Here is a 26914-nt window from a genome sequence, read left to right as displayed (position 1 = left end):
AGTGATGGGTGAAATAACATGGTATCTGGGATTTGCTTCAATAAACCAGGGGACAGGAAGGAGCCCGGGAGTTGGATCTGGGCAACAGGTACCCGGGGTTCTGTTTCTCTGAACTCATGTTCCTTTTGCACATTTGCTACGTTTTCTATCGTGAAAAGTCAAAATTAAAGCTGCAACGAATGTCATCGTACATGATTCTTTGTTTTCATCTAGGATTATTCCCTGCAATTTCTAAAAGCGGAATTTAGGAGTTGAGGGGTGTGCACGCTGTAAGGTTTCTGCTGGAGTGAAGTAGAGGGACAGGAAGAAACCAGGACCGCTCCTGGTGTGGGACGGGAACATTTTCAGAGGTAGAGCTCGCCCTCTTCCACGCTGCCTCTCCTCCTCCTGGCCCAGATGAGCCCTTCCTCTAGGAAAGAATCCAAATGTTAGCAAGCACTCAAACTCTGCTTCTCATAGTTCAAACTTGCCTGGCTCTTGCACCCAACTGTAACTGTAAAATTGTTTCTTCACCTAATCTCGGTGGGGGGGTATAGGTGCTCGGTCTCTTTCTTTTATGCAAGATGCTGTAGCAACACGCTTGTGGTATATTACTGTGTCCTCAAGATAAATTCTTAGAGGAGCCTCCCTCAGTCACAAGGAGAGGGACTTTGCCCTCCTGGAATCAGTCCCCTTTACTCCCACCTGCAGCCAGCAGTACTCTGGTTCCTTGCCTCTGGCTAGATACCCCCAAATCTGCAAACAAACACTGACGGATTTACTGGGTTAATATTAGGCCACTCCCTATCAACAGCCGCATCTTTTATTACTGGGAGGTTGAACATTCTAATGTGGTAAACTCAGATGCACAGGAGAAAGTTTAGTTCCTTGGGCTCCCTAGGAATATAAGGTCTAGCGTTTTACCTTAGGAGAATGAGTTTTCAGTTGCCAAGCCCTTCACTGCCCAAGCTCGCATCATCCAAGAGCCATGATTCCCAGTGTGGCGCCCCAGACTCCTGCAGGGGAACCACCTGGAGTGAAGGTCCCAGGGACACCCTCTAGAAGCAGCCTCTGGGAGTGAAGACTGGGCATCACTGTGAAACCCTTATGATGACCCAGACCTAGAAACAACTGTCCCAGCCCCTCTCCCTTAAAAACTGGGCTGGGGTACAGCTGGAGCTCTTGCCCAAGAGGCAACCATAAGTACCAAGCTCCTGAATGAGCCACCACTGAATCGAGGATAAAAGGAAGGAAGTGCTTAATTAACTGACCAATGAATTTATTAATGAACAAATGAGTCAATTCATTAATAAATGAGGAAATAAGGGGCGCCTGGGTGGCTCAGTCAGTTGAGAGTCCAACTCTTGGTTTTGGCTCAGGTCATGATCTCGGGGTCATAGGATCAAGCCCCGAACTGGGCTCCACGCTCAGCAAGGAGTCTGCTGGAGATTCTCTCTCTCTCCCTCTGCCCCTCCCCCTGTTCTCTCTCTCTCTCTCTCTCTCTCTCTCAATAAATAAATCGTTCTTTAAAACAATGGAATGAGTAAGTGGATTGCTTAATAAATAAATAGCTAAGAGGGGCGCCTGGGTGGTTCAGTCAGTTAAGCATCTGCCTTTGGCTCAAGTCATGATCCTGGCATCCTGGGATCGAGCCCCACATTGGCCTCCTTGCTCAGTGGAGAGCCTGCTTCTCCCTCTGCTGCTCCCCCTGCTTGTGTGCTCCCTCGCACTCTCTCTCTGTCAAATAAATAAATAAAATCTTTAAAATAAATAAATACATAGCTAAGACAACTAGAATGAATAATACTGAAATGTGTACGGAAAGCCAAAAGACCCCAAATATCCAAAGCAGGCTTGAGAAAGAACAAAGCTGGGGGTATCACGAGCCCAGATTTCAAGATATATCACAAAGCTGTGGTCATCAAAAGAGTATGGTGCTGGCACAGAAACAGACACGGGGGTCAACAAAACAAGGTAGAGAGCCCAGAAGTCAACCCATGCTTTTATGGTCAATTAATCTACATGAAAGGAAGCAAGAATATCCAAGGGGGGAAAGACAGTCTCTTCAACAAATGATGTTGGGAAAAATGGACGGCCACATGCGAAAGAATGAAATTGGACCACTTTCTTACACCCCACACAAAAATAAACCCAAAATAGATTAAAGACCTAATTGCGAGACCTGAAAAAAAAAAATTCCTAAAAGAGAACGTAAGCAGTAATTTTTCTGACATGGATCCTAGAAATATTTTCCTAGATATGTCTCCTCAGACAAGAGAAACAAAAGCAAAATTAAGTGGCTGGGAGTACACCAAAATAAAAATGCTTTTGCATAGTGAAGGAAGCTATCAAGAAAACAAAAACAACAACCTACTGAAGGAGAGAATATATTTGCAAATGATATATCTGATAAGGAGCTAATATCCAAAAAATATAAAGAATTTATATTATTTATGCAACTCAACACTAAACATACTCACATGCACACACACACACACACACACACACACATTTAAAAATGGGCAGAGGACCTGAATAGACATTTTCCAAAGAAGCCATACAAACGGCAAACAGCCGTGTGAAAAGATGCTCAACATCACTAATCATCACGGAAATGCAAACCAAAACCATGATAGGATCTCTCCTTACACCTGTCAGAATGGCTAAAATCAAAAAGACACGAAATAACAAGTGTTGGCAAGGATGTGGGGGGGGGGGCGAAGGGTCTCTCGTGCGCCATTGGTGGGAAGGCAGTTTGTGCAGTCACCGTGGAAGACCGAACGGAGGTGCCTCAAAAAATTAAAAATAGAAACTCCATAAGATCTGATCATTCCACTACTGGGCGTCTCCCCAAAGAAAATGAAAACCCTAGTTTGAAAAGATATGCGCACCCCTACATTTACTGCAGCTTTATTTGCAAAAGCCACGATATGGAAGCAGCAGCCCAAGTGTCCATCAGTAGATGAGTGGATAAGGAAGACGGCGTGTGTGTGTGTGTGTGTGTGTGTGTGTGTGTGTGAAGGAATATTACTCAGCCATAAAGAAAGCAAAACTTTGCCATTCGCACCGACGTGAATGGACCTAGGGGACATAATGCCAAGTGAAACAAGAGAACGACAAACACTGTATGATTTAATGCTTATGTGGAATTTAAGAAACAAATGAACAAACACACACAAAAAAAAAAAAAAAAACCCAGGCTGTTAAATACAGAGAACAAATGGACGGTTGCCAGGGGTGTGGAACAGAGAAAGGGGATCAAGAGCACACTTAGGGTGGCGAGCGCCGCGTATTGCACAGAGCTGTTGAGTCTCTGTACTGTACGCCTGAAACTAACAGAACAGTTTGTGAAGTTCACTCCCATAAAAAATAATTTTTAAAAGTCCAAGAATAGATAAATAAATACGTGCCTAGAAGAAGGAAAGGAGCGTTCGTCCCAAGCGGGGAGTCTGAGGACAGGGCAGGCGCGGAAGCCCACCGGGCTGCCCGCCTCCCCGCTGCTGGAGGAGGGGATGGGTCTCGTACTCAGCCCGGCGGCCCGGACGCTGCTGGCTGGGGCGCCCCGGGGACCAGAGAGCTCAACAGCACCCACGATGCTTGCAGGCCCAAAATAACCGTGTTTTATGTTCTCTACGCATTTTTCGAAGACTGTTTATACGAGTCCCCTGCTACAAATCAAATAATTGTGGGGGCTGGGAGTGTTCGCAACATCTGAAATAAGGTAACACACGCTGCCCAGTAACTGAGCACCCACGTTCTGAGTTAGCAGTGATGATTTCCCAAATTCCCATCAGTAAACAGAAATCTGGGTAGCTGAGGACCAAAAAAGCTCCTTTCTCCCTTCCGGCCTCCGCTTGCCTCGTCCTTCCACCTTTTCCTGTTGGTCTTCCTAAGAAGGGTTAGGGTCCTGAGCCGCACTGCAGCCCCCACGGCCCCGGGCGGCCAATCCTTGCCCGGCGGTCGCAGGAGCAGGTGCATGCCCAGCTCTCCGAGCAGCTGCCCCAGGACCATGGTTCGGACGTCTGTGCCGTCCAGCTCGGAAGCCGTGCTCTCACCTGGGCCTCGGCCTCAGTGCCACGGGCAGCCGGGGGTGGGCAGCGAGGGACAAGACTCCAGACTCCGGAGTCAGCGCCCAGTTACTGGAGAGCGTGCATGTCCCCGAGTGGAGTATGAGCCACAGGCCACAGGCCACAGGCCGGCAGGGGACACGTAGCTGCTCAAGACTGGCGCTTCCTCTTCCCAGCAGCCCCTGGCTACAGACCCTCCTCTCCATAAAAAACCCAGGAATTGCTCATTTGCAGGACTCATTTCTTTAAAAAAACAATGTTCATAGAAATTAGGGACCCTCAAAACTCATGCGAGTTTTCTCAAGGGGTTTCTTTAGCTCCTCTGCCCTGACTGCCTTCTAGAATTCTCTTCCCATCCGACCAAAGCAGCCAGGGCCTCTGAACCCTGGCGGAGCAAGAATTGCTCATTTCTATTTTAATAGTCTGAATACCACCACCCCTGGGGTGCATCATTTTCTAGTTCTACAGCAAAGAGATGGCTCTGGCTACACCCTCCCCTGTCCCCACCGGGGGACGCCAGCCCAGGGGGCAAAGCCGAGGACCTGGCCCTCCGCCCCCAGGCTGCTCAGTGTCATCCAGGTGAGTCGCACCTGTGCCTTTCCCGCCAGCCGGGCCTGCTCCCTCACGTCTAGGGGACCCGTCCGGGCACCCTGCTCTTCACCACTGTGACTTCAACTTCTCGTCATAAAACGAAATGATTCTGCTGTTTATGCTGTTAGCTACATTTATCTTTAAGAGCAAGATGTTGAGTTTAGTTTTAATGATGAAAAAAGCCTTTCAAAGGATAACTCATTGGAACTCATTATGTACTATAAAGGCCACTATTTAAAGATTCAGTAATTCCAGTGATGATCTTTTTAAAGCAGATTTATAGCAGAAAATAGTTAGATTCTTTGACTTCGGTTATAATTTTCCATTTTGTAATTTAATACTCCTTTAGTTTATATTTGCACATTAAAAATATAGCATCTAAAAGTCCATCATTAAATACTTTTAATAAGTGCAATAAATAAGTTTTACAGTGTGCATAAATCTAAAAACAAAACCCAACATAAATTGTTAATCTTACACTTTTTCTCATTAATTGCAATACATAAACATATGTTTTATACAAAGATATTTGCTACAAAATAAGTATAATAAATACAGTTTACCACATGTATTAATCTTAATAGTTACAAGCTGTTAATCTTATATATTAGGTAATAATTTGCAATAAATAATTGTTTATTATCTTGATGTTTGCTTGTCTTGGGTTTTAGCAATATGCAATAAAGAAATGCAATTTTGAATAATTTGATTGTAAGACTGCTGGGGAAATACTGTATGTTATAATTAGCTGAGAGAGGTTTCTGTTCACAAGAAGAACCACAGAGACGGGGAGAAATCGCCAACCCATACGTTAGCGAGTCCGTAAATAATTTCAAAAGTTGAGTTCGGTTTCAAATAAAACACATTTTTAAACTTAAAGGCAAAAGCAATTAGTGCGACACGTCCCGTCCTTGAGTGCCTTCATCCTCACACAGTCAAAGGAGACAAAGAGAGCGGGAAGGCCGTGGAATCTGCCCAGGTCTTGGGATGGGAATGGCTGCCCACGAGGTGGGAGGAGTGGACAGCCTGCCCCACCGGCCGGGGCCTCCCCTCGGCCCGCAACCGCACCCTCCGCAACCCGCAGCAGGAGCGTGGGCGCACACACAGCACCCTCCGCACCCGACCCCCGGCCGACACCCGCTCCCATTCCACCGGAGCCCCGCGTGCTATTTTTCAGGGAGGGGTTGTCACCTTTACTGAACTTAATAAAAACTGTTAATCTTATATGTAAAGGTAATAATTTGTCATAAATAATTGTTCATTATCTGGGTATTTGCTTGTCTTGGAGTTTAGCAATATGCAATAAAGCAGTGCAATTTTGAGTAATTTGATTGTAAGACTGCTGGGGAAATGCGGTGGATTGTAATGAGCTGAGGAAGGGTCCTGTGGGCGAGAGACACTGAGATGGAACCAGACCACCGGCTTCGGGCCAATGTCAAGCCGGCGACCTCGCTGCTGACGACACTGGGTCTTCAAATATTCACTCCAAGACAGAAAGCTCACCAGCTCCCTGTCCTCAGGAACCCCGCCCTGGCTGAATTAGGACTTGGTCCCTGAGTGATGCTGAGGTGGTCCCCAGGGTCCTACGGTGGGCGTGGGAAATGCAGGTGTGGAGGCCGGGGGGGGGGAGGGTTCCTGGCCGAGGCTCCGCGAGGCCCCTAGGCCGGCCGCTGGCGTCAGAGAGCGAGCACCCTGTGCGCTTTGTCTTTGTGAGATCCCAAGGGCACAGTCACTTTAGGAAAACCTGCCCCAGCCAAGGAAAGAAAGGAAGGAGCGAGGGGGCAAGAAAGAGGGGAAGGCGGGGGGAGGAAGAGAGGGTGGGAGAAGGAAGGAGGGAAAGGAGAGAGGGAGGGAGGGAGAGAGAGAAGAGAAAGAGAAAGAGAAAGAGAAAGAGAAAGAGAAAGAGAAAAAGAAAAGGAAAGGAAAGAAAGACAAAGAAAAAGAGAAAGAAAAAGAAAAAGAAAAAGAAAAAGAAAGAAAGAAAGAGAAAAAGAAAGAAAGAAAGAAAGAAAGAAAGAAAGAAAGAAAGAAAGAAAGAAGAGGAAAGGAAAAGAAAAAAAAGAAAAGAAAAGAAAAGAAAAAAAAGAAAAGAAAAGAAAAGAAAAGAAAAGAAAAGAAAAGAAAAGAAAAGAAAAGAAAAGAAAAGAAAAGAAAGAAAAGAAAAAAGGAAAGCCAAGAAGGAACCAGGACAGCCGTGGGGATGCGTGATCCCCCGACCACTCCTCCCACCGCACCTGCTCCGGCCCCACACGCTGCCGAGCGTCAAGTGATAGAAAGGTGCCTGCACGGAGGCGCCCTGGCCATGTGCTCCCGGGGCTTTAGCATCTCCCACTTCCCCGCTTCCGGCGCTGGGGGCCGCTCACACAGCCAGCCCGCCCCCCCCCCCCCCCCCCCGTCTCACATGCAGCTCTGCAGCCTCCCCTGCCATGGGAGCCTCTGGCACCTCCCTGCCCCGCGCACACCCTGGGAGGGCGCCCTTCACGGGGGCAACGGAACAGCTCAGCACATGGCCACTCCCACCGAGGGGCCGGCTTCAGGCAGAGCTGGTTCCAGGTTCCCGGGAGCAGGTTCCATGAGCCCAAGGGCCCAGGGGTCACAGTGAGCAGCTCCCCTCCCAACACCCTGCTCCCTGCCAGGCTGGACAGGGACGGAAGCCATCACACACGCGTGTGCACACACACACACACGCACACACACACACACGCCCTGAGGCAGGCATCTCCATCAAAGCCCTCTGCCCAGGCTCACCAACCCCCCAACCCTGAATGTGAGACAATAGGACACTAGGTCTCAGGATGCTGCTAGGCCCCAGGAGGAGGCACCAGCCGGAGCCCCCCGGCGCCCCCCTCCCAAACCCTGATATTGAGGAGGCCTCCCGGAGTTCACCAGGAGCCAGCAGAGCCCCGCCCCAACTCATCCAGGGGAAGAAATTTTAGGACATCGCCAGATTCTCCGGGAACCCTGGCTAATCCAGGCTTGGGGTGAGGGGTCCAGCGGGAAAGGGGGACTGCTCTCATGCGAGAGCCCCAAAGTGGGGGGGACCGCACGCTCTTGTCAGGCTCAAGGCGAAGGGGACGACGGCTGCAGAAAGTCTGCAACTGCCACAAAAAAAAAAAAAAAAAAAAAAGCAGCGGCAGGAATGAGGAACACTGTAGAGCCACGCGGGCAGACGGCAGCGCGCCCTGGGCCCGGCCCGGAGATGCGAACAGCAAGCAGGGTCCCTGGGCGGCGAGGGGCAACTGCGGAAATCTCGCAGCCAGATGAAGCTCATAAATTTCCCCTATGAACAATTGTTTTCATTTCCCTCCCATGCCACTAGATATTATAAGTGGAAAGCAAAACACAAGTAAATATGTTCATTCCACTCTCGTGATCAGTGATAAACGGGAGACTGCAGAGGCTGGCAAAGGTCAGCGGGCCGCGGGCGGCGGGTCTGCGAGCGGACACTGCCACCCTCCGGCCGCGCGCGGGACTGCACCGCCCGGCACCGCCCGGCCCGCAGGCCCACCTCCCGCCGGGCCCAGGTCCAGGGCATCCCCACACTCAACCTGCGGGAAGGCCAGAAACTGCAGGAGGAAGCCTCAAATTTCAAAGCACCATCCCCCATCACCCCCCTTGCTGAGTGTAACCACTCCTACCTACAATCGAGCGCATCTTTCCGGGCTCATCCTCTGAGCTGCATCTTTCCGGGCTCATCCTCTGCGCTCTCTACCAGGCGTACAGAGCTATGCCTGCCAAAAAAAGGAAAAAAAAAAAAAAAAAAAAGATAAAACTGTCCGTGCAACACGTTCACTCGCGATTTTCCACGCGGCGTTCAAGCTGAGCTGATTTCCAGGAGTATCTTTTTAAGGGCTGCCTAATAGTTCAGCTTGTGGCTGTCTCGGAAGTTATTTATCCACCACCCTCCTGCCCCCACCCCCCAACCCCCTGTAACTGTTCATTTTAAGTGTTTCTAACGTTTGGACCGTTCCAGGTTCAACGTTGTAGCTGAAATCTTTTACGCACAAACTCGTGTTCACGTTGTTTAGGCCACTAGAGGTGGAATTACTAAGAAAACAGTTTTAAGGCTCTTGATGACATTACTCTTTTCTAGGCGTGTAATGCCCATATGAAGAATATTACAGGAAATGACGGGTGGACATAAAACAGTTCAAACGAATAACGGAAGCAGATGCACTGGTTCTCGGGCAGGAAGGCTCTGCACCGTCAACATGTCAGTCTTCTCCCATCTAATCTTTCAACCAAATGCAACTCCAAAAAAAAAAAAATTCCTTCAAAGCTTTGTTCATGTTTTGTTAGACTGAATGCAAATTCTACTTGAAAGTATATATATGTTTTTTTATTTTTTATTTTATTTTTTTTAATAATAAATTTATTTTTTATTAGATAAATATGTTTTTTCAAAAAATAGCCAAGGAATATTTTCATTGAAAAAGGAAAAGAGAGGAAAATGCGATTTGTTCAACCAGATATTAAAACATATTGCAGGGCAGCCCGGCTGGCTCAGCGGTTTAGCACCGCTTTCGGCCCAGGGCGTGATCCTGGAGACCTGGGATCGAGTCCCGCATCGGGCTCCCTGCATGGAGCCTGCTTCTCCCTCTGCCTGTGTCTCTGCCTCTCTCTCTCTGTCTCTCATGAATGAATGAATAAATAAATAAATAAATAAATAAACTATATATATATATATATATATATATATATATATATATTTTTTTTTTTTTTTTTAATGAGTGGTTAAGCATGCAACTCTTGATCTCAGTCCAGGTCTTGATCTCAGGGTTCAAGCCCCATGCTGGGCTCCATACTGGGTGTGGAGCCTACATTAAAAAAAAAAAAAAAAAGTGAAGCACAAAATAAAGAGTGCAGAAAGACCCAAATACGCATACATACCTATTTTTAACGCAAAGGCATTTCATAACAATGAGGGAAGGATGGCTAACCGATACTAATACAAGTACAATCTGCCACTCATCTGGAATATAAAATTAGTGCCCTGCTTGATGCCACATATTAAAGCAAATCTTACAGGAATTAAAGATTTGTCATTTTAAGTGAAATCTAAAAAGTAGCACCTATGTAAATTGTAATGGGGAAGCTTTTCCTAAATCCAATTCCAAGGGCAGGATCTAGAGAGGGGAAAAAGATAGCTAAATTTGAATTGTACAAATTTAAAATATCCACACGCGAAAAATACGATTTTGCAACTGAGAGGTAAACCAAAACCAGGGGGAGAATTTAATACATATAATAGGAGGTTAATTCCCCTACTGTAAAAAAGCTTTCTAGCAAACGAATAACGAAAATCTATCTTAACAGGAAAAACTGTTACTGAGTACCTGACCAGCAATTCACAAGAGAATAGAATATTTTTTTAAAGATTTATTTTTATTTATTTATGATAGACACAGAGAGAGAGAGAGGCAGAGACACAGGCAGAGAGAGAAGCAGGCTCCACGCAGGGAGCCCGACACGGGACTCGATCCCAGGACTCCAGGATCGCACCGCTGAGCCACCCAGGGATCCCCAATTCACAAAAGAATAAATACAAATAACAAATAAGCCTATAAAAGATGCCCGACCTTATTAGTCATCAAAGACATGCAAATTTAAACAAAAATGAGATCATTTGGGTGCCTGTATTGGTAAAGATAGAAACGATGATAATAGAGAGTGTTGTCAAGGGTGATGAAATGAACCCCTTTGAGACCCCCGGTGACAGGGTAAGTTGGGTAACCTTTATGCGGGGTAATTTGGTAATAGTATCAAAATCCTTAAAAATGCATGACCCAAAGATTCTAGTTCCAAAGGAATCACTCACGGATGTGTATAAAGATTTAGCTCAGGTTGTTCATTGCTTTTGGAAACAAATCCTATGTCCAACAATAGAAAAGTGAACAGAGTAGATGTGCATGTATATCCATAAAAATTCTCCATCCAACAGAGTCCTCAAGAGTAATGCTACAGAAACGTACTTATTAACATTTAAGGATTTATCATAATACACTGTTAAGTAGTAAAAAAGGCAAATTACAAACAACGTAACTGTGTTTTCCGCCTGCACAGGAAAAAAAAGCGCAAGGGTACACCTCCAAATAATAATAGCGTGCGAGGTTATAAGTAATCCTTAATATTCTTTTTGCTGATTGGTATTTTCCAACTTTCTACATTTAATGATTTCTTATCAATTGTTAATGAGAAAATTCGTTTTTAGTGGTTTCCTAGAAATGTGCTGATTATCATTCCCGCCAGCAGCGCATGATGTGTTTGTGGGTATATTCGTGGAATATGCTCGGAACACATACTCAGGCGAGGGCACATTCTAGAAGCTAAGCCACACGCATAAACGCCCATGGAGCTCTAGGTTGGAGAGACGGAGAACAGGGCGAGGAAGCAGGGCTGGGATGACACACGGGCCCGGTCCTTCTCCCCAGCGGAGAAGGAGAGCCGGGGGAGGGATGCGGGGAGGGCCGCTCTGAGGAGATGAGCAAAGGAGAGAAACCTGAGTGGGCTGAGGGACGCTGAGCTCGGGGCATGAGTGGAAGCAGCCGGAGAACCTTCTGGGCCATGGTAGACAGTTTGGATTTTCCCCTGGGTATAATTGTGACGGGACCAGTGGAGGATTTTGTGCAGAAGGATGCGATCCGATTTCATTTCCCCAGACCCCGCGACTCTGGGTAGGGTCCAGAGGTCGCTGCAGATGCTGGGCCTGAACTGGGGTGGCCTTGGAGTGGCCTCGCTCCTGAGAAGCTGGCAGGATAGGCCATCACACTTGCTAATTGTGTAAGCAACCATGAGAGCACCTTGGGGTTGGATTTTGTGTTTCTCCTCGGGGCCCCTCGACAACAAGGACGCTCGGGCAGTTGGTCCCTCCGTAGATCTGGACATTTCTGAAGAGAACCAGGCCAAGGGGGTTGACCAAAGCTACATCATCCACCACTCCTCCCCAGGCCAGAAATCATCCTATAAATGGGCCTTGGGCTCCACCTAAATGTTGACCAAGAAAGGAGGACATGAATTGTTGACCCATTGAATCATCTACCCCCTACTTTGTGTCCATCGCCCACCACACGGGCCAGCATAGAAATCACACTTTCCCCGAAATATGAATCAAAAGTTTTCCTGCATCCAATGCCTCATGTGATGGAAGGAGGATATATGTGCTCTTACGCCTCTTTTCGGGGTTCGGAGATCCCTAATGGATTGCCGTGACTTCTTTCCTCCTGAGCTCCGGTGTGAGCCCACTGTATTCGTATGAGGGAGGGGATTCTGTGGTTTCCCTGGTAAATATTTTAAAAGTCATTATCATCACTTGTAGGATAAGAATGCATCGAAATTTTTGCTCAAAATTATTCTTCTAAATCGAGGTGCGTGTTCTCGACCTTCCCCAGTTGCAGGAGGCCGCTGCCTCTCCCGGTGCCATGTTCCCATTTTCTCTGCGTGCTGCTTCCCCGGGCCCTGAAGAGCTCTGTGCTACCTCGCTTGGGAAAGCTGTTCTTTTGTACCCAGAAAGTCCCCTTGGGGTGTTGGAGGATAGGAGAACCGCGAGCTGGGGCCTGGGGCCGCTGTGAGGTCAGTCCTGGGCTTTCCTAGGGGTCAGACACAAGGATCCATCACCTCCGCGCAAATAGATCAGAGATGAATTCGTGATTTCCACCGTCCTCGCCCAAAGCTAGGCCCGGCTGCTCATCGGGTCCCTGGAGGACCATGCGCTCGGGATGGGGGGATAGAGGGGTTCTTCTGTGTGAGACAGCTCGGGAGCTCAGTTGGCCTCCAAAATGCCCAGGGACAACCTGGTTTAGTTGATGTGACGGCAGCAGAGAGGAGGTACCTGTGTGGCTGCAGGGACGAGGACTCCAGGGTGCGGCCCTCTCAGCCTACAGAGCCTCCATCGGTCCCAAGTAAGATGCGTGATAAGAAAAGGGAGCCCCCAAAAGAGTCCTCTGGGCACAGCACCTCCGTCAAAGCTCCCCAGGGACCCTCTGGGAGGCCTCCACGTCCGCCTGCCTGCTTCAGCGAAGGGAGGAGCGAGCAGACCCCCGCGGCCGCCTCCCTCTACGCAGGCCGCACTGGGCCGCCACCGGCCGCCACCTGACCACGCGGGAGCATGGGCGACAGGGAGCGGGATGACGCGGAGTCGCAACCCACTGGCTTCTCCACGGTTGCGGGGTTTTGGAAGCTCTTTTGGACAGCAAGCGAGAGAGCAGAGGCAGGCTCCCCGCGGAGCAGGGAGTCCCAGGCGGGGTGCAACCCCAGAACCCCGGGATTGCCACCCAAGCCAGAGGCGGACGCCTCACCCCTCAAGTGCCCATGGCCCCCCAGGTTGGACCCCAAGGCAGCGCGGCCCTTCCAGGGCCCTCAGTCTCACCATTGGGGAGCAGGAGTCACCTTCCAGAAGACACGTGACCACTGTCTTTGCAGCGGGATGGCAGGGGACACCGTGACCCACTGGGCTGCGGGGTGACCCGGCCGAAGCCGGGGCTCTGTCCGCCTGCCTGGGAGCTGGTGGCTTGTCCCAGGGCTCCAATGACAGGAGCACAGAAGTGGCTCCCGAACCAGGGGGGCACAGGGGAGGTGGGGGGAGTCCCATGTCAGCCTCACCCCTGAGGCCGGATCGCGAGCCCTGGGCCTCCCCCGCTCCCCAGGGACCCCAGAACTGGCCGCAGGAGCTCGGGCAGGGTGCGGCCCCTGGAGGAAGCACAGGGGAAGGCGGCCTGCAGGTGTCTGTGCCCTGGGGCACTTCCACACCCCCAGGGGGCACCCCCACACCCATCTCAAAAATGGTTAAGAGATGACAGGTGACATAAACTAGGAAACAGATAAACACACCGAATAAACATGGAGACTTTTTTTTTTAGCCCAACATTAGATTCTTAAACAGACCCTCAGCCATGCTCGCTCCACAAGATTAGTGGAGAACATACTGGAAACAAAAGGATCGGGACGCCTGGGGGGCTCAGGGGTTGAGCATCTGCCTTCGGCCCAGGGTGTCACCCCGAGGTCCTGGGATCAAGTCCCGCGTCGGGTTCCCCGCAGGGAGCCTGCTTCTCCCTCTGCCTGGGTCTCCGCCTCTCTCTCTCTCTCTCTCTCTCTCTCCCCCTGTGTGTCTCTCTCATGAATAAGTCAATAAAATCTTTTTAAAAAATTAAAATAAAATAAATAAATAAATGACCAAAAGGATCGTTTGCACGGATCCTGTTCCTTTTCCCACCGGGCCCCGTGCTCTGGGAACGGTCTGCGTCACGCTGTTTCCATGACCAGGGAAGGGTCCCCAGGCTGGAGAGGGAAGGACGAGACCCTGCGCCACCACCAAGTTCCCCCCCCTCCGCCCCGTAGGCAGAGCTCTAGGCATTTGGAGCCACTTGAACACCCCCGAAGTGCTGGGGGTGGGCCCATCCCCTTCAGTGACCTTCACCATCCTCAGGCTCCCCGAGACACACGACGTGTTTTAGCCCAGAATGCTGTGCCACGAGGGGACCCGAGGGCACATCCGGCCCGCGGGAGACGGCAGGTGTGTCCTGCGAGCCCGGCGCGCTCCGCGGGTGTGGGCCTGAGACGCGGGAGAGGCGCTTGGGGCAGGGGTGCGGGGGGCCGGGAGGGCGGGCACGGTGACAGTGGCCTGGGCCACGCGCCCCACAGCGCCCAGCAGAGCCCAGGCCCTCGCAGGCCCGGCAGGCAGGCGCCCAGCCCGGGGTGGGGGGGAGCAGGCCCTGCATTTCTGCCTCTTTACCCCGCGGGGGTCCGATTCAAGAGCGGCCTTAGAGACATGGGCTCGTTGCAGACTCGCTGACCCGGACGGTGCCTAACGGCCCAGGGGAGCTGGCTTGGCGCCCCCAGGTCGCTCCTCGGTAATAAAGAGCTTGAGAAGCACGGAGCCGGGCCTCCTTGGGGGCCGGAGCCGCCCTGGGGGTGCAGCCCTCTGACCCGGCGGTACCCGCCGCCCGCCGTCTTCTGTCTCCCGCCTCTGAAGACCAGGGCTCGCAGCAGGCCGCACACGGAAGTGACAGGCCATCCTGCTGGGGGGGGTCACTAGGTCTGGGGGTTCACCTCCCCACCCACACGGCTCCTGCCTCACATGGAACACACCAGTCCCTCCTCCTGATCGACAACTGGGCGAGCGCCGTCCCCTCTCTCCAGAAATTTCTCCCTGGTTGTAGTCATGCCCTGGGTTGTGGATCGTCACCCGCCCCCCCTTCCTCAGGGGCACCTCTTCCACCCCGCTGCCCCCAGACCCTAGTCTCCCTCCTCACAGGGACAGGTCCAGGGTGGGGAAACTGAGGCACTCACCCCGAAATTTGAGGCACCCAAAAATACTCAACAGTCAAGGGAAATAGAATATTTTTAAAAGTCACAATGGATGGGGAAAAAGATTCATCTGCGCAAGAAATCTCAAAGTTTTCAATAAAGACAGGGTCTGAGCCGGCGCAGCACACCCCTGCACCTGCTGCCTCCCCCCCCCACCCGCCCCTTCACACAGCCCGGCATCCCCATGGCACTCACCACGGCTGTGACCGCTTATTCGCTGGGGTGGTGGCTGCATTAGTCCCTGTCCCCGCAAGGGCAAGGGCAAGTGCTTCTCCAGCCCTCGCGCGCCCGGCGTCGGGGAAGAGGTGCCCAGGAACCCCGGAACGAGCATCGCAGGTGGGGCGCGGCCCTGGAAGCTGTGCCTGGAGGCCCGAGGCTCCCCAGCCTGTCCCCCCGCCCCCGGTCCCGCCGCCGGATGGGCCACTGCGGCCCAGCAAGCCCCCTCTCCTCAAAGGCAGGAGCCCTTGGCTGTCATTTGCTCAACAATATCCTAAACACAGAGCTGATGGGATGGATGAAGCGAAGGCTCGGAAAGCAATCAGGCAAATCCAGGGAAAATGCGTGACGGATGTCCCGTGGGTCCTGAGCCTTTTCTCCACCTTTCCCGAGGACCACTGCCACCGCATGGCCGTGGGAGGGTGCGTCCTGCCGCTGGGGAGCCAGGCTGGGCCCTCCCAAGGCACTCCCCCTCTGTCCGCGTCTTCACAGACAACGTTTCTATTTTGACCAAGGGCCATTTGAGGCTGGCCTGGAATCACAGTGCATAGGTTTGCCTGAAACAGGCTAACATCCAGCCAACTGCTAAATAAAAAATCCCCAAATAACCATGCTCTATTTTTGCATTTTTACAAGTTTCTTTGAAAGGAAAAAGGGGGATAAAGGAAAAGAGAGATTAAGAAACACAGACTTTTTCCGTGTTCCTACCTGACGTCCCAGGTGCAAGAGACACAGGAGGCGGGGGAGGAGGGGGGCAAGGGGGAGTCCCACCCGGGCAGCCTGGGAAGGCCAGCGCCCCGGCCCACTGACACTGCTGCTCTGCAGGTGGCCGCTGCCACCCAGCCGGCCGCATGCACGTGCCTCTGCCCCTGGTCCACAGGAGCGGCTGTGCTTTTCTGCCTCGGAGGATGGAAAAGGGGAGAAGCACCTCAATTTTCACCATCCGCACACCCCTGGCTCCTGGAAAGATGCCCAGCTAGAGAGGTGCCCATGCGCAGCCCCTGATGCCAGCAGCCCGGCCCTGCTGGCTTCTGGGGACCCAAGCCAAGCCGGAAACCAGCCTGGTTCATTGTTGAGCGGGGGACGGATGCAGGAGGGAGAAGCGACAACGCTGTTGTGCTGTTGTGATTCTTTGTTGAAGACTCACAAGCCCTGCCAAAGGGTCAGTCTCCCTTTCAGAAAGGACGCTAGGTACGATTTTCCTCCTGGAAGCCTCATAAATCCCCACGTCTCCTCGATATACAATTCAAAAAAGGCCTCAAAATTGCCATCGCTGTCATGCTAAGCACTGGAAAGTTCTGCTTGACCTTTTATTAACATTTTTCTAAACCAATATGTTTTTTTTTTTTTTTGCTACAAGCACCCTGAGGAATTATGAAAAATACTTTTTTCTGTAGTTTATCCCATATGCACTTAATAGGCTCACAAATATAATACCATTATAAAAAAGAAAAACTGCCAACTCTGCTAAAAAAATTGTCATAACACTAAATTATTATATAAATATAAAAGGAGTGTGTCTGTAAAATATTCACTCAATGAACATCCCAAGGTGATGGTTTTGCTATGTTGTTTTTATTCCTGAGAGATCCATAATGCATTTGGATATGCCACATGTCACCACATGAATCAGGCAGTTAATGCATGTGCTTTTTAGAAGCAGGGATGTCTTCCCAATAGAATGTGCTATAAAAAAATGTAGAGATCCGGCTGCTTTGTCTGATAGGCATAATTTAATGTCTTGCTTATAATACTGCATCTTAAGGAAAAATACACACTGTCCTATGTAGTTATTTACAATATATTGCTAAGTCTATGCAAATATGTTTCCCCGAGCCTGGGATTATATAACAAAGGTCAACAATGTTTGAAATATTTTGAAGCGTATTCCCAATATGCTTAGTGTATGGTGCTAATGTCCAATATATGCACATATATCTTAATATATTTCCAGATATTTCTGTTCATTGTTCTCTCCATAGCTTCCCACAGAATACTATTAGAGGAATGTTTTCTTCTGAAGAGAGCCAAACATTGCCTATCCATCTTGGGAAAATTTATTAAGGTGCCTAATTATGAGGTCCTTAATACTGCATCAGTATGGGGGTTGCTCAGCGCCACGGCAGAAGAGGGAGAGACAGAAGCCGGGTCGGTAACACCGAAACCAGAGACCCAACATACGCGAGCAGCCAACACACACCTATGTGATCTTATTTTTCTGTCTCAGGTTTCCGAGGCAGGCAGTTAAACTCAGGCATTACACACGTGCCTACGCGCACACACGCAAGCACGCGCACGCACGCAGGCACACACACACGGGTCTGTGATTGGCACGCAGAAAAACAAAGATGACGAGCCACACATTTTACTCCTCACTTGCAAATACTGCCAATCCTGTCCTTACTTTTCTGAGGGCACTTTTGTGATCACATTTCACTCAGGTCACTTTCTCAGGGAAAGAAGGTTTGGCTGGTCACACGGGATGAAGGGAAAAGGGTCATAAACACCAGATCTCCAGCATCCAAGCCTGCCCGGAAGAGAATGGAAAAGAGCCACCGTTGATATCAAAGGGATCTGAGATCCGTGGCCTCAACGTCATCTTTTATTCCAAATCGTTCTGTTCCCTTATCGTTCTCTAGTTATTGGGTTGGATCAAATTAAAGGAGACTACACAGTCCACCCAGATGCCAAAACAAGCAGCTGATGCCATTAAAGAAGAGGGCCCTTCTAGAAAGAGATGCTCATCCGCAGCGTGTGGACCAAGTCGGACTGGTCAGCCCGCTCTCCATTTCTGCGCTGTTGCGACACTGCATTGCCATCACCGGCTCTGGGCCGTATCACTCCAGAGGTCACTCTGCCAGCTTCAGGCCCCACTGGTCTTTAGGGTCCTCAAAAACCCCAAGGCAATACCCTTCCCACCAATCCACTTTTAAGACACCAGAAATACCACCCACTTTCAAGGACTATGCACTTTGTCTAGATATCTAGATCAGCATCTTTTTTTTTAAGAGAGGGAGGTGGGGAGAGAGGTAGGAGAGGGAGAGAGAGAATCTTAGGCAGGCTCCATGCCCAACGCCCAACACCCAACACAGAGCCTGATGCAGGGCTCGATCTCGACCCTGAGGATCGTGACCTGAGCCAAAATCAAGGGTCAGACACTTAATAGACTGAGCCACCCCCGTGCCCCTAGGTCAGCACCTTTGATTAGAGTCTTTTCTATATTATCAATCCAGCCAATCACATGGCACATCTGATGAGGCCTCTGAAAAAAAAAAAAAGGGCCAAAGCTGTGAAATCAGCTTTTTTTTTTTTTTTTTTTTTTTTTGTCAACCAATGCTTTGCATCCCCATTGCCAGAAGAAATGACTTCTCCAGAGCCACCCTAAATACAGACTTCTCATAGGAGAGCAGCCAAAGACACAGGATGCAGGTGTCCTCATGAAAAGGCACACTCTCTTTTTTCTCCAGAAGGGAACTTCATTACCAGCCTTATTTCAAATGCCTTTCTTGTTTGACTGTCTGTGGGGTCTCCTGAACCCCAGTGGACCCCACATGTGTGGGGAAGTCAGGAAGGCAGGACAACACGCCTACACGTGTGGACTCAAGGCAGCCCCTCTTCCCCGCTAAACCACACTCTCGCTCGCTTTCACGGAGCATTCCAGAAGGTTTTTTCACGAAGGCAGGCCCAGAGAGCCATGAGCATCTTTGTTCTCACACTGGAAATTCGACTGTATATAAGGAAGAGCAAATGTTAAATCATTTAAAGAGAGCTATTTTTCATAGTTTCCAGTACATAAATGGGTTTCAGTACATGTTATTGTAAAATAGTGTTTCTACTTACGTTCTTATACATCTGTTGTTGTGTTTACTCATCTTCTAGTTCTGACTTTTAGAAATAGCAATAAATCTATTTTTTAATCCCCTCTCCTGATGACTGATTATTCATCGCTAAAAGGGATGGAGGGAGGTCCACGTGAGGAGTGACCCACTCTCTAGAGCAAGCTCCACTCTCACAAGATAAACAGGGTCCAGGGAGATTCCTCTTCTGTCCCGGGTAGTTTATGCAAACTAAATAAGAGTTGGTGGCAGCTCAAATAAATATAAATTACCCTCCAGTGGAAAACCCAACCACTTGTTACAGTCAATTTCAGCAAGGAGGAGCCAATGGTGACATCTACACAAACAATACAATTCATTTTTATACCACATCCCTAATATGAAGATCACAAATGGCTTCGTGGAGTCAGTCATCACTTAGCTAAACCCAAGAGGATGGGAAGTCAACCAGGTAGACGGAGGAGGAAGAGGAGCCTCCACTTCTGGGCCCTGGAAAGAGGGGAGAAGTTGCCAACGCAAGTCCCTGGAGGGAGGTGTAAGCCAGGATAAGATGGGTTTGTGCTCCTCTAACAAACAATCGCAGAATCTCAGTGGCTTAACAACAACTGGGTTTTCCTGCTCTCCACTGAGAGTCTGGGAGGCTCCTAGGACAGCTGCATTACATTCCACGTGACTCAGTGGTCCAGGCTGTATTGATCTTGTGGCTCCTGCAGCCCAGCATGAGGCCTGTATGAGCAGAGGAAGCCAGAGAGCGAGAGGGCCATAGTGAGCCACACACAGGCTCTTCTATGCTTTCACGGGGAAACAGCCCTCCGGCCAAGCAGGAGATGCGCCCTCTGGGTTTGCAAGGACGCTGGGAAATTTGGGAGAACAGAAGGGAATATTTGGTGGACGTCGGTATCTCTACCACCGCTAGCAAACGATTTCACAGAGAATCAATCATCGTAGAAGGAAGACAGTTCCTAAGCAGAACATATCATGAAGGACATTCCAAGCACTTTTTCTAAAAAATCTGTTTTTTCCCTTTGTCTCCGACTAAACTGTGCTTTGTTTAGCTGGATTCCTTGGGCCGAGAGATTCCTTATTTATAAAATGGGTGTAACGATGCCAGTCTAATAGGCTATTCTAAAGATCTATGACTTCATAAATTTTTTTAATTTTATTTATTTATTTGAGAGAGAGAAAGAGTACAAACAGGGGGAGGGGCAGAGGGAGAAGCAGGCTCCCTGCTGAGCGCAGAGGGGGCACCACGGGGTTTGATCCCAGGACCCCGAGATCATGGCCTGAGCTGAGCTGACGTCAGGCGCTTAACTGACTGAGCCACCCAGGGACCCCTAAGACCTCATGAATTTTAAATTATGCACTGTGAGTGCACACATACAGGTTAGTAGAAATAACATCCGTAGCCCTTTGGTGAGCGTTTTAGCATGTCGGGCCATGCCCTGGTTCGATGACTAGAACCAAGGCACCCAGAGTGGTCACCGAATGGTGATACACAGTCCGTTCTATCTGCTGGTTAGCTGGTTGCTCTGGAAACCACATTGCTTTTAATGCCCTCTGTATTCCCATTTGCTTTCACACCTCCTCCCCCGGTCTTCTATATACAATTCCTACTGAAATTCAGAAATTCTGGGTTCCATATACTTGACCCCATAGCAGAATGCCTAGACTGCTGGCCAAAATTTTGTATTTTTTAATGAGTTCCAACACTTTCCCAGGATACCTTGCAGCTCAGATCCCCCGTTGGGTTCTTAGATTTACCCTTAGCACATGGTTAATTTTGTTCGTTTTTCTCACACTGGCCAAGTTAATTCTAATGGGTATGTGAGAAGGACACGGGGCCCAGATATTTTTCCAAGAGTCCAACGTTGACTTTCTCAATGAGTTTTTTTGGGAGTTTGTTTTTTGGTTAGCCATGAATTACAAACTATTTCTCCTACAAGTTTCTTGACACCATATCCTCTCTAGGTCACATCAGAAATGACCAATTGCAAACAAAACTACCTTGAGACTCAACTCAAGGAAAACGATGACATAGAACCTCTCTCACTGGTTCAGTGGAGACGGCACCACATGGCACAGTGGAAGAATCTTGGCTTCGACCTTGGGGTCCAATCTTAACTCCACCATTTGCTAACTTGGTCTTGAGCAAATGGCGCCCTTTCTTTGGCCTCTCCTGGCAGGGGAGGATGGACAATATGGGGAGGGTTCCACGGACAACATGCCAAAGACGATGGCTTGGTGTGTTTGGAGTGCTCAGTGAAATCCGGTTCTCTTCCTCAAAATTCTGGTGACACACTCACCCCTGGACATCCAAAGTGCATAATGCCCCCGTGTGTCACGGGCACGCTGGTTCAGGGCGTACGTGTGAATCGTCCCCTCTTTATACCCCTCTGCTGGTGAAATGGAGCCACTTCCAGAAACATGCCCTCGTGGCTTGAACTCTGACCCCAGCAGCACCCAACAGGCCCACCCCATCCAACCATGGGTTTTCCTGCCCAACACTCACAGTCGGAGTCTTGCCTTTGCTATTGTTGCCTCCTCCAACATCGCAGATCAGATTTTTATTGAAATCTGAATGGACCAGGATCCCTGGGTGGCTCACGGGTTGAGCACCTGCCCTCAGCCCAGGGTATGATCCTGGGGTCCTAGAATTGAGTCCCGTATCAGGCACCCTGCATGGAGCCTGCTTCTCCCTCTGCCTGTGTCTCTGCCTCTCTCTCTCTCTCTCTCTCTCTCTCTCTGTCTCTTATGAATAAATAAATAAAATCTTTAAAAAAAAAAAAAGAAAGAAATCTGAATGGACCAACCTGCGCCCAGTTCAGCTCTCTTAACCAGTCTATCGGTCATTCCGATACACAAATTACAAAGACACAACAATAAAATAATTAGGAATGCTAATTTGTCACTGCAGATCTGGCAAGCAGGGCCTATATTTTGCAAGCAGTTTAAATATTATACTTTTGTGCTTTCCTAAACTAATTTAGCCTACTAATTTTCTATAATTACCTGAATGCGCTCAGCTTCCTCTGGTCAGATGAGTTCTGAGATACTTATATAACTAGCATTAAAAAGATGCATTTAGCAGCTCGGATTGTTAAAGTAACAAAGCCTATAGAATCCAGAGGTTATTGTATTCTCCCAAAAGTACTTAAATAATAGCCTAAAATCTGAAGAATTACTTTAATACTTCAATAAAAATAACCCAATTCAAAACATTTTCAAGGAAACAGAGTTCTTTGCTCTAGGCTACCGAGTAATGGCTGAGAGAAAGTATATAGCCTGTCACTTCTGATTAGAGAACTGTGCCTCTGTGCTTTGAATGAGGGGCATGTCTGGTAATAGGAAGTGCAGATATTAAAGTTAATAAAATAATGTGGAATACGATATATATGAAACTTGACCAAGTATAGCACAGAATATAACATACATTACCCTGTTCAGTCAACTCCTGTGGCCCGGCATCTAATGACAAGCTTAATTTCTGTTTCCAATGAGGGTACAGCTAAAAATACAATTTCCAGATTAGACAAATATTTTATCCGACTCCCTAACAAATGTAACCAGGAATGGCTGACATGTCTACACAGATGCCCAGCGACCATGAGCGGGAATTACTGGGATTGCAAACTGCTCAGCCTGAAAAGTCCATGAAACCTCATCATCTTTGAGGTCATTATAAATAATTAGTTGCAAACACGGCAGTGTGGCAGCTTCACCACTGGCGAAGGGACAGGGGCGCCTCCATTTCTCTCCCGCCCTAGAGGCTCTCGGCTCCCTCTCGACACAATTAGGTCTCCCCAAACAACTGGGCATCAAGACCCCTGCACACCCGTGATTGCATCTTTAATCTAAAACCCCAACGCCAACCGTAATGGTCTTGTTTTTCGATACATTAACCTTCAACTTGTATTTTCACTATTAAATAACCAGCCTGAGAACCTCCTAGAATTTTTTTTTTCTTCCCCAGTCACCTACATGAAACCATACGGTACCCATGATGTGACCCTCTTAAGGGATTTAAAAGCAATTCAATGAGCTAATCTCAGTAAACCCAGAATTAAAGTTCTTGTTTCCATATTTCACTTTCAAAATATTTAGAACTTTGACAGATATGACATTATGTTTTCATTAAAACAGCTGATTTCAAAATGCTGCACTGTGCAGAAACGCCATAAACAGTTTATGATGAACTGCCACGCTCTTAATTAAAACAATAAATCCAGCACACAATATTTGCGCAGCCTCCGGTCTGACCTTTGCCTCTTGCTATCCACCACCAAGCCGCGGCTGCGTTCCCAACGCCAGGCGTGGAAGGTTTTAAAACATGATCTGAAAGGCACTAAAGATAAAATAAGAGAAAACGTACCATTAGTCTTCGCAGTTATGATTAATTCAGTTCATATTTTACAATCTGGTTATGGAGTAAAACTGCAGACTTTACATCAAGTATTTGCCATTCACTATACCTAATGTATAAAAATGCTTGATATTTTAGAAAATGGCACTGAGCTAATTCACCGCAACCCCATGGAAGGACAGGAATTGAAATCATAAACAGGGAGAGTGATGAGCTCTCCGTCGGAAGGGACGACCAGAACTCAGGCGTTGGATGGTCAGCCCCGGACCATAAATACGTCGGCTGCAGCCCCGGCCACCACGCCACTCTCGTGCCCGTGCTGCTAAGATTTCAGATTAAAATATTCCCTTAAATCTCTCACCTCCGCTGCTGGAACAGGCAGCCAGGGCGCTACCTACCACGCGGGACTAAGGGCCGGTCTGTGGTACTGGCCCGGAGCCGCCAAGGTGAGCGCAGGCCCAGCGGCTCCAAGGCCGGACACCGCTCTGCACCGGGATGCGGAGCCCCCCACGGTGAGGGGCAGAGGGTGGCCGGGGGGACCCCATTCTGCAGCTCTGGCTCAATGCACATACACCCCGCCAGCAGCTTGGCTCCCCAAGCGAAGAGGCGCAGCCACAGGAGGAGCAGAGAGTCCCCGCGCAAAGGGGACGGCACGTCAGGGCTCCTCCGGGATCACAGGGACGAGGCGCACGGTGCCCGCTGCAGGCTGGTCCCCAGACGCCACCCGGGCACAGGCGTGCAGCCCCTTCCTCCGGGCCTTCCCGCCCCCGCCCCCACCCCGTGCCTGTTTACATATGACAAACTGCCTGGGCCACGCGGACGTGCTCAGAGCTCGGTACAGCAAAGCCTCAGAGGGGGGCACCCAGAGGGTGGCAATGAGCTGGACATTGCCCCCCACCCCCACCCCATGTAGGTCCTTGTTGGAGCTGCAGGGAGAGCCCGCCAGAGTTCTAGAAAGATGGAAAAGGAAGCCGGACTGGTCGAGGAGGCCATGCACGTTCTCAATCCAGGACCTACATATCTATTCAAAAGGGGTGGCTACCAGGTGACCCACGTCCTATTGCGAGGGCAAGAGCCCCCCACCTTACCCAGCTGGCTCTGGCCTGCCTTCTCCCCTCTCCAGACACCTGACTTCCCACCAAGGGCCCCCCTCCAGCCCTGCCTGTGTCCCATCGCTGGAGGGGACCAAAGCCACCTACCCTTGCTCATGGGGTCTCCAAAGATAACCTCCTGGGAGACAAGCCTAGCCACTCCCAGAACCTTCTTCGGCCCTTTCTTGGTTGGGGAATTCTGTCCCAGGTGTCCTAGCAGGGGAAGGGCCCTGCAGAAAAGCTGGGCTCTGGGCAGGGGAGGGGGTGGTCTCTGAGTACCATGCAGGACTCCTGTGCCCCCTCTAGCCCTGCCTCAGGACCAGCTCGCCCTCTGCAGGAGCCATCCCTCAGTGCGGTGGCCCTTTGAGTCAAACATCACAGTTGGGGTGGGTTCCGTCCATCCCTCCCTTTTTACCGAAGAGGGTGCCCCAATGGCGCTGTGCCTCCAGCACCCCCAGCTCCCCAAAGCCCAGGCCCTGAGACCAGGAAGGTCAGCGCCAGACACTGGGCACCTGCACTCCCTCCCATCCACCAGTGCCATACACCACAGCATCCAGGTATGCAGCCCACCCTGGCTGACAAAGGTCGCACTACTGGTGTCCTTAGGGTCACATTTGGCCCCCACCGCCATCTGGTGAATACCACCGTGTTTCAGAAGACTGAGGCCCAGAGGAATGAAGTCTCCATCTTAAAGTCACCCAGCCAGTGACTAGCACCCCAGAATTAAAACCCACCCTTCTGCCTTAGGGCTCATGCTCCTTCAGGGAGCACTTCTGTCCTCCTTTGGACAAACTTTTAAGACTCTCAAACTGAGGCCCGTGGACATATCCTCAAGGCAGTCCACATCTGCTTTTGGTAATTTTTCATTTCTTTGAGTATTTTCACATTGGTGAAAATCCATCTAGAAGACACAATGAGTATAAACATATTCTGGATCATGGAAGACCGACCACCATGTGACTTCCGTGCCAACCCTTGTGTTTTCCATCCAGTGGGTGTCAAAACACACTTTTGTCATCATCAAAGACTAAAGGTGTGGAGGCCGAGGGTGCTCCGGGCCAAATAAAATTATAGAATTCTGTTCATGAACGTGTGAGCTCTGAGTTACTCCAACCTCGGCGTGGGGAAAGGGGACATGTACTGTGATAGACTGACCCAGGACCCATCAAGAGAGCACAGGGGACAGTATTTAACACGTCCATGCTGGTCTCCACTGAGCCACCACCTCTCAGTCCACATGGAGTCCCCCAGATAGACACCTGGTATCTTCACTCTCTGGTCTCTCTCGGCTCCTACGGCTCTCCTGGTTTCTCTCCATCCTATGCCTTCCCTCTGGATCCACGTCCCACCCTGGAGGGGCAGGGTCAGATCTTCCAGATGCTGTAGTCCTTTGAGGCTTTAGATAGCCCAGATTCTTCAGACTGTCTCAATGAACCTTCCTTCCTAATCTTGACGGGTCCTAGAGCGTAGCTTCCACGTGCTGTCAGGCTAATCACCTACCTTCTCTTTTTTTGGTTCTTCATCAAGGAATGAGGGAAGTCAGGGAAGAAGAGGTCCAGAAAAGAAAGAATCCCTGTCCTGTCACCAATGATGGTCCAAAACAGATGAAAAATGGTAGAAAAGTTGAGCCAGCCCTGCCCTCACCCTACCCCACCCCCAAGACATGTAATCTCACCAACCTTGAACCTGGGTGAGATTTGCCAGGTCCAGATTCACGCTGTAAGTCGTGATCTGGTGTCAGCAAAACAACATCATCCTCTCCATTAAAATGAATGTTGCTAGTTTAAGTTGGTTTTATCATTTTGTTTGTATTTAATCCGTATATGAGGCCTGGTTTTATAGTTGTCTAAAAGTGCTGAGCATACGGAGTTTAACCTACTTCTGTAAGATCTGTAGTCAAGAATATTACTATCTTTATCCATTGAGTGGTCGGAAGAATCAAAGAAAAGCATGCAGGGGAAGTGCTTAGCATGGTGCCGGGTGCATGGGAAGAATTCAATAAATGTCACTAAATCTTGCTATTATATAATAAAATATACTGCCACAAAAAAAATAATTTAAGTTAGCGTCGAGGGTCTGCAACCTTGTTGTATTTTTTTTTTCTTAATAAGCTACACCAAACTTGAGGAATAATGGGCTGAATTCTACACCCCTAAAGTTCGTATCTTTAAGTCCTAGTAGCCCCCCGGCATCTCACAGTGTGACAACATTTGGAGATAAGGTCTTTAAAGAGGTAATTAAGTTATGATGAGTTCTTTACGGTGGGCCCTAATCCAATATGACCGTTGTCCTTATAAGAAGAGATTAGGACGCGGACACGCACAGAGGGAAGACCATGTGGAGGCGCAGGGAGAGGACAGCCATCTACACGCCAAAGAGAGAGGCGTCCGAGGAAGCCAACCCTGCCAGCACCTTGATGCCAGAAATCCAGCCTCTAGGACTGTAAAAAAAAAAATTAATAAATTTCTGATA

General features: G+C 49.5%; 1 long non-coding RNA gene across 4 annotated transcripts in view; it reads right to left on the bottom strand.

Moving 5' to 3' along the window:
• LOC144288699 (uncharacterized) overlaps nt 1–26914 on the bottom strand; it is a 316284-nt gene that overhangs the window by 223628 nt on the left and 65742 nt on the right. For all 4 annotated transcript variants that reach the window (XR_013356663.1, XR_013356688.1, XR_013356679.1 and 1 more), the window contains exons 2-3: nt 23249–23333; nt 8276–8368 (exon numbers count right to left, since the gene is read on the bottom strand). This is a non-coding gene — a long non-coding RNA (uncharacterized LOC144288699). The remainder of the gene's footprint in view (nt 1–8275; nt 8369–23248; nt 23334–26914) is intronic.

Source organism: Canis aureus, chromosome 1 (genome assembly GCF_053574225.1).
Source record: "Canis aureus isolate CA01 chromosome 1, VMU_Caureus_v.1.0, whole genome shotgun sequence".
NCBI classification, from domain to species: domain Eukaryota; kingdom Metazoa; phylum Chordata; class Mammalia; order Carnivora; family Canidae; genus Canis; species Canis aureus.
This window is presented reverse-complemented; position numbering and strand designations above follow the sequence as displayed.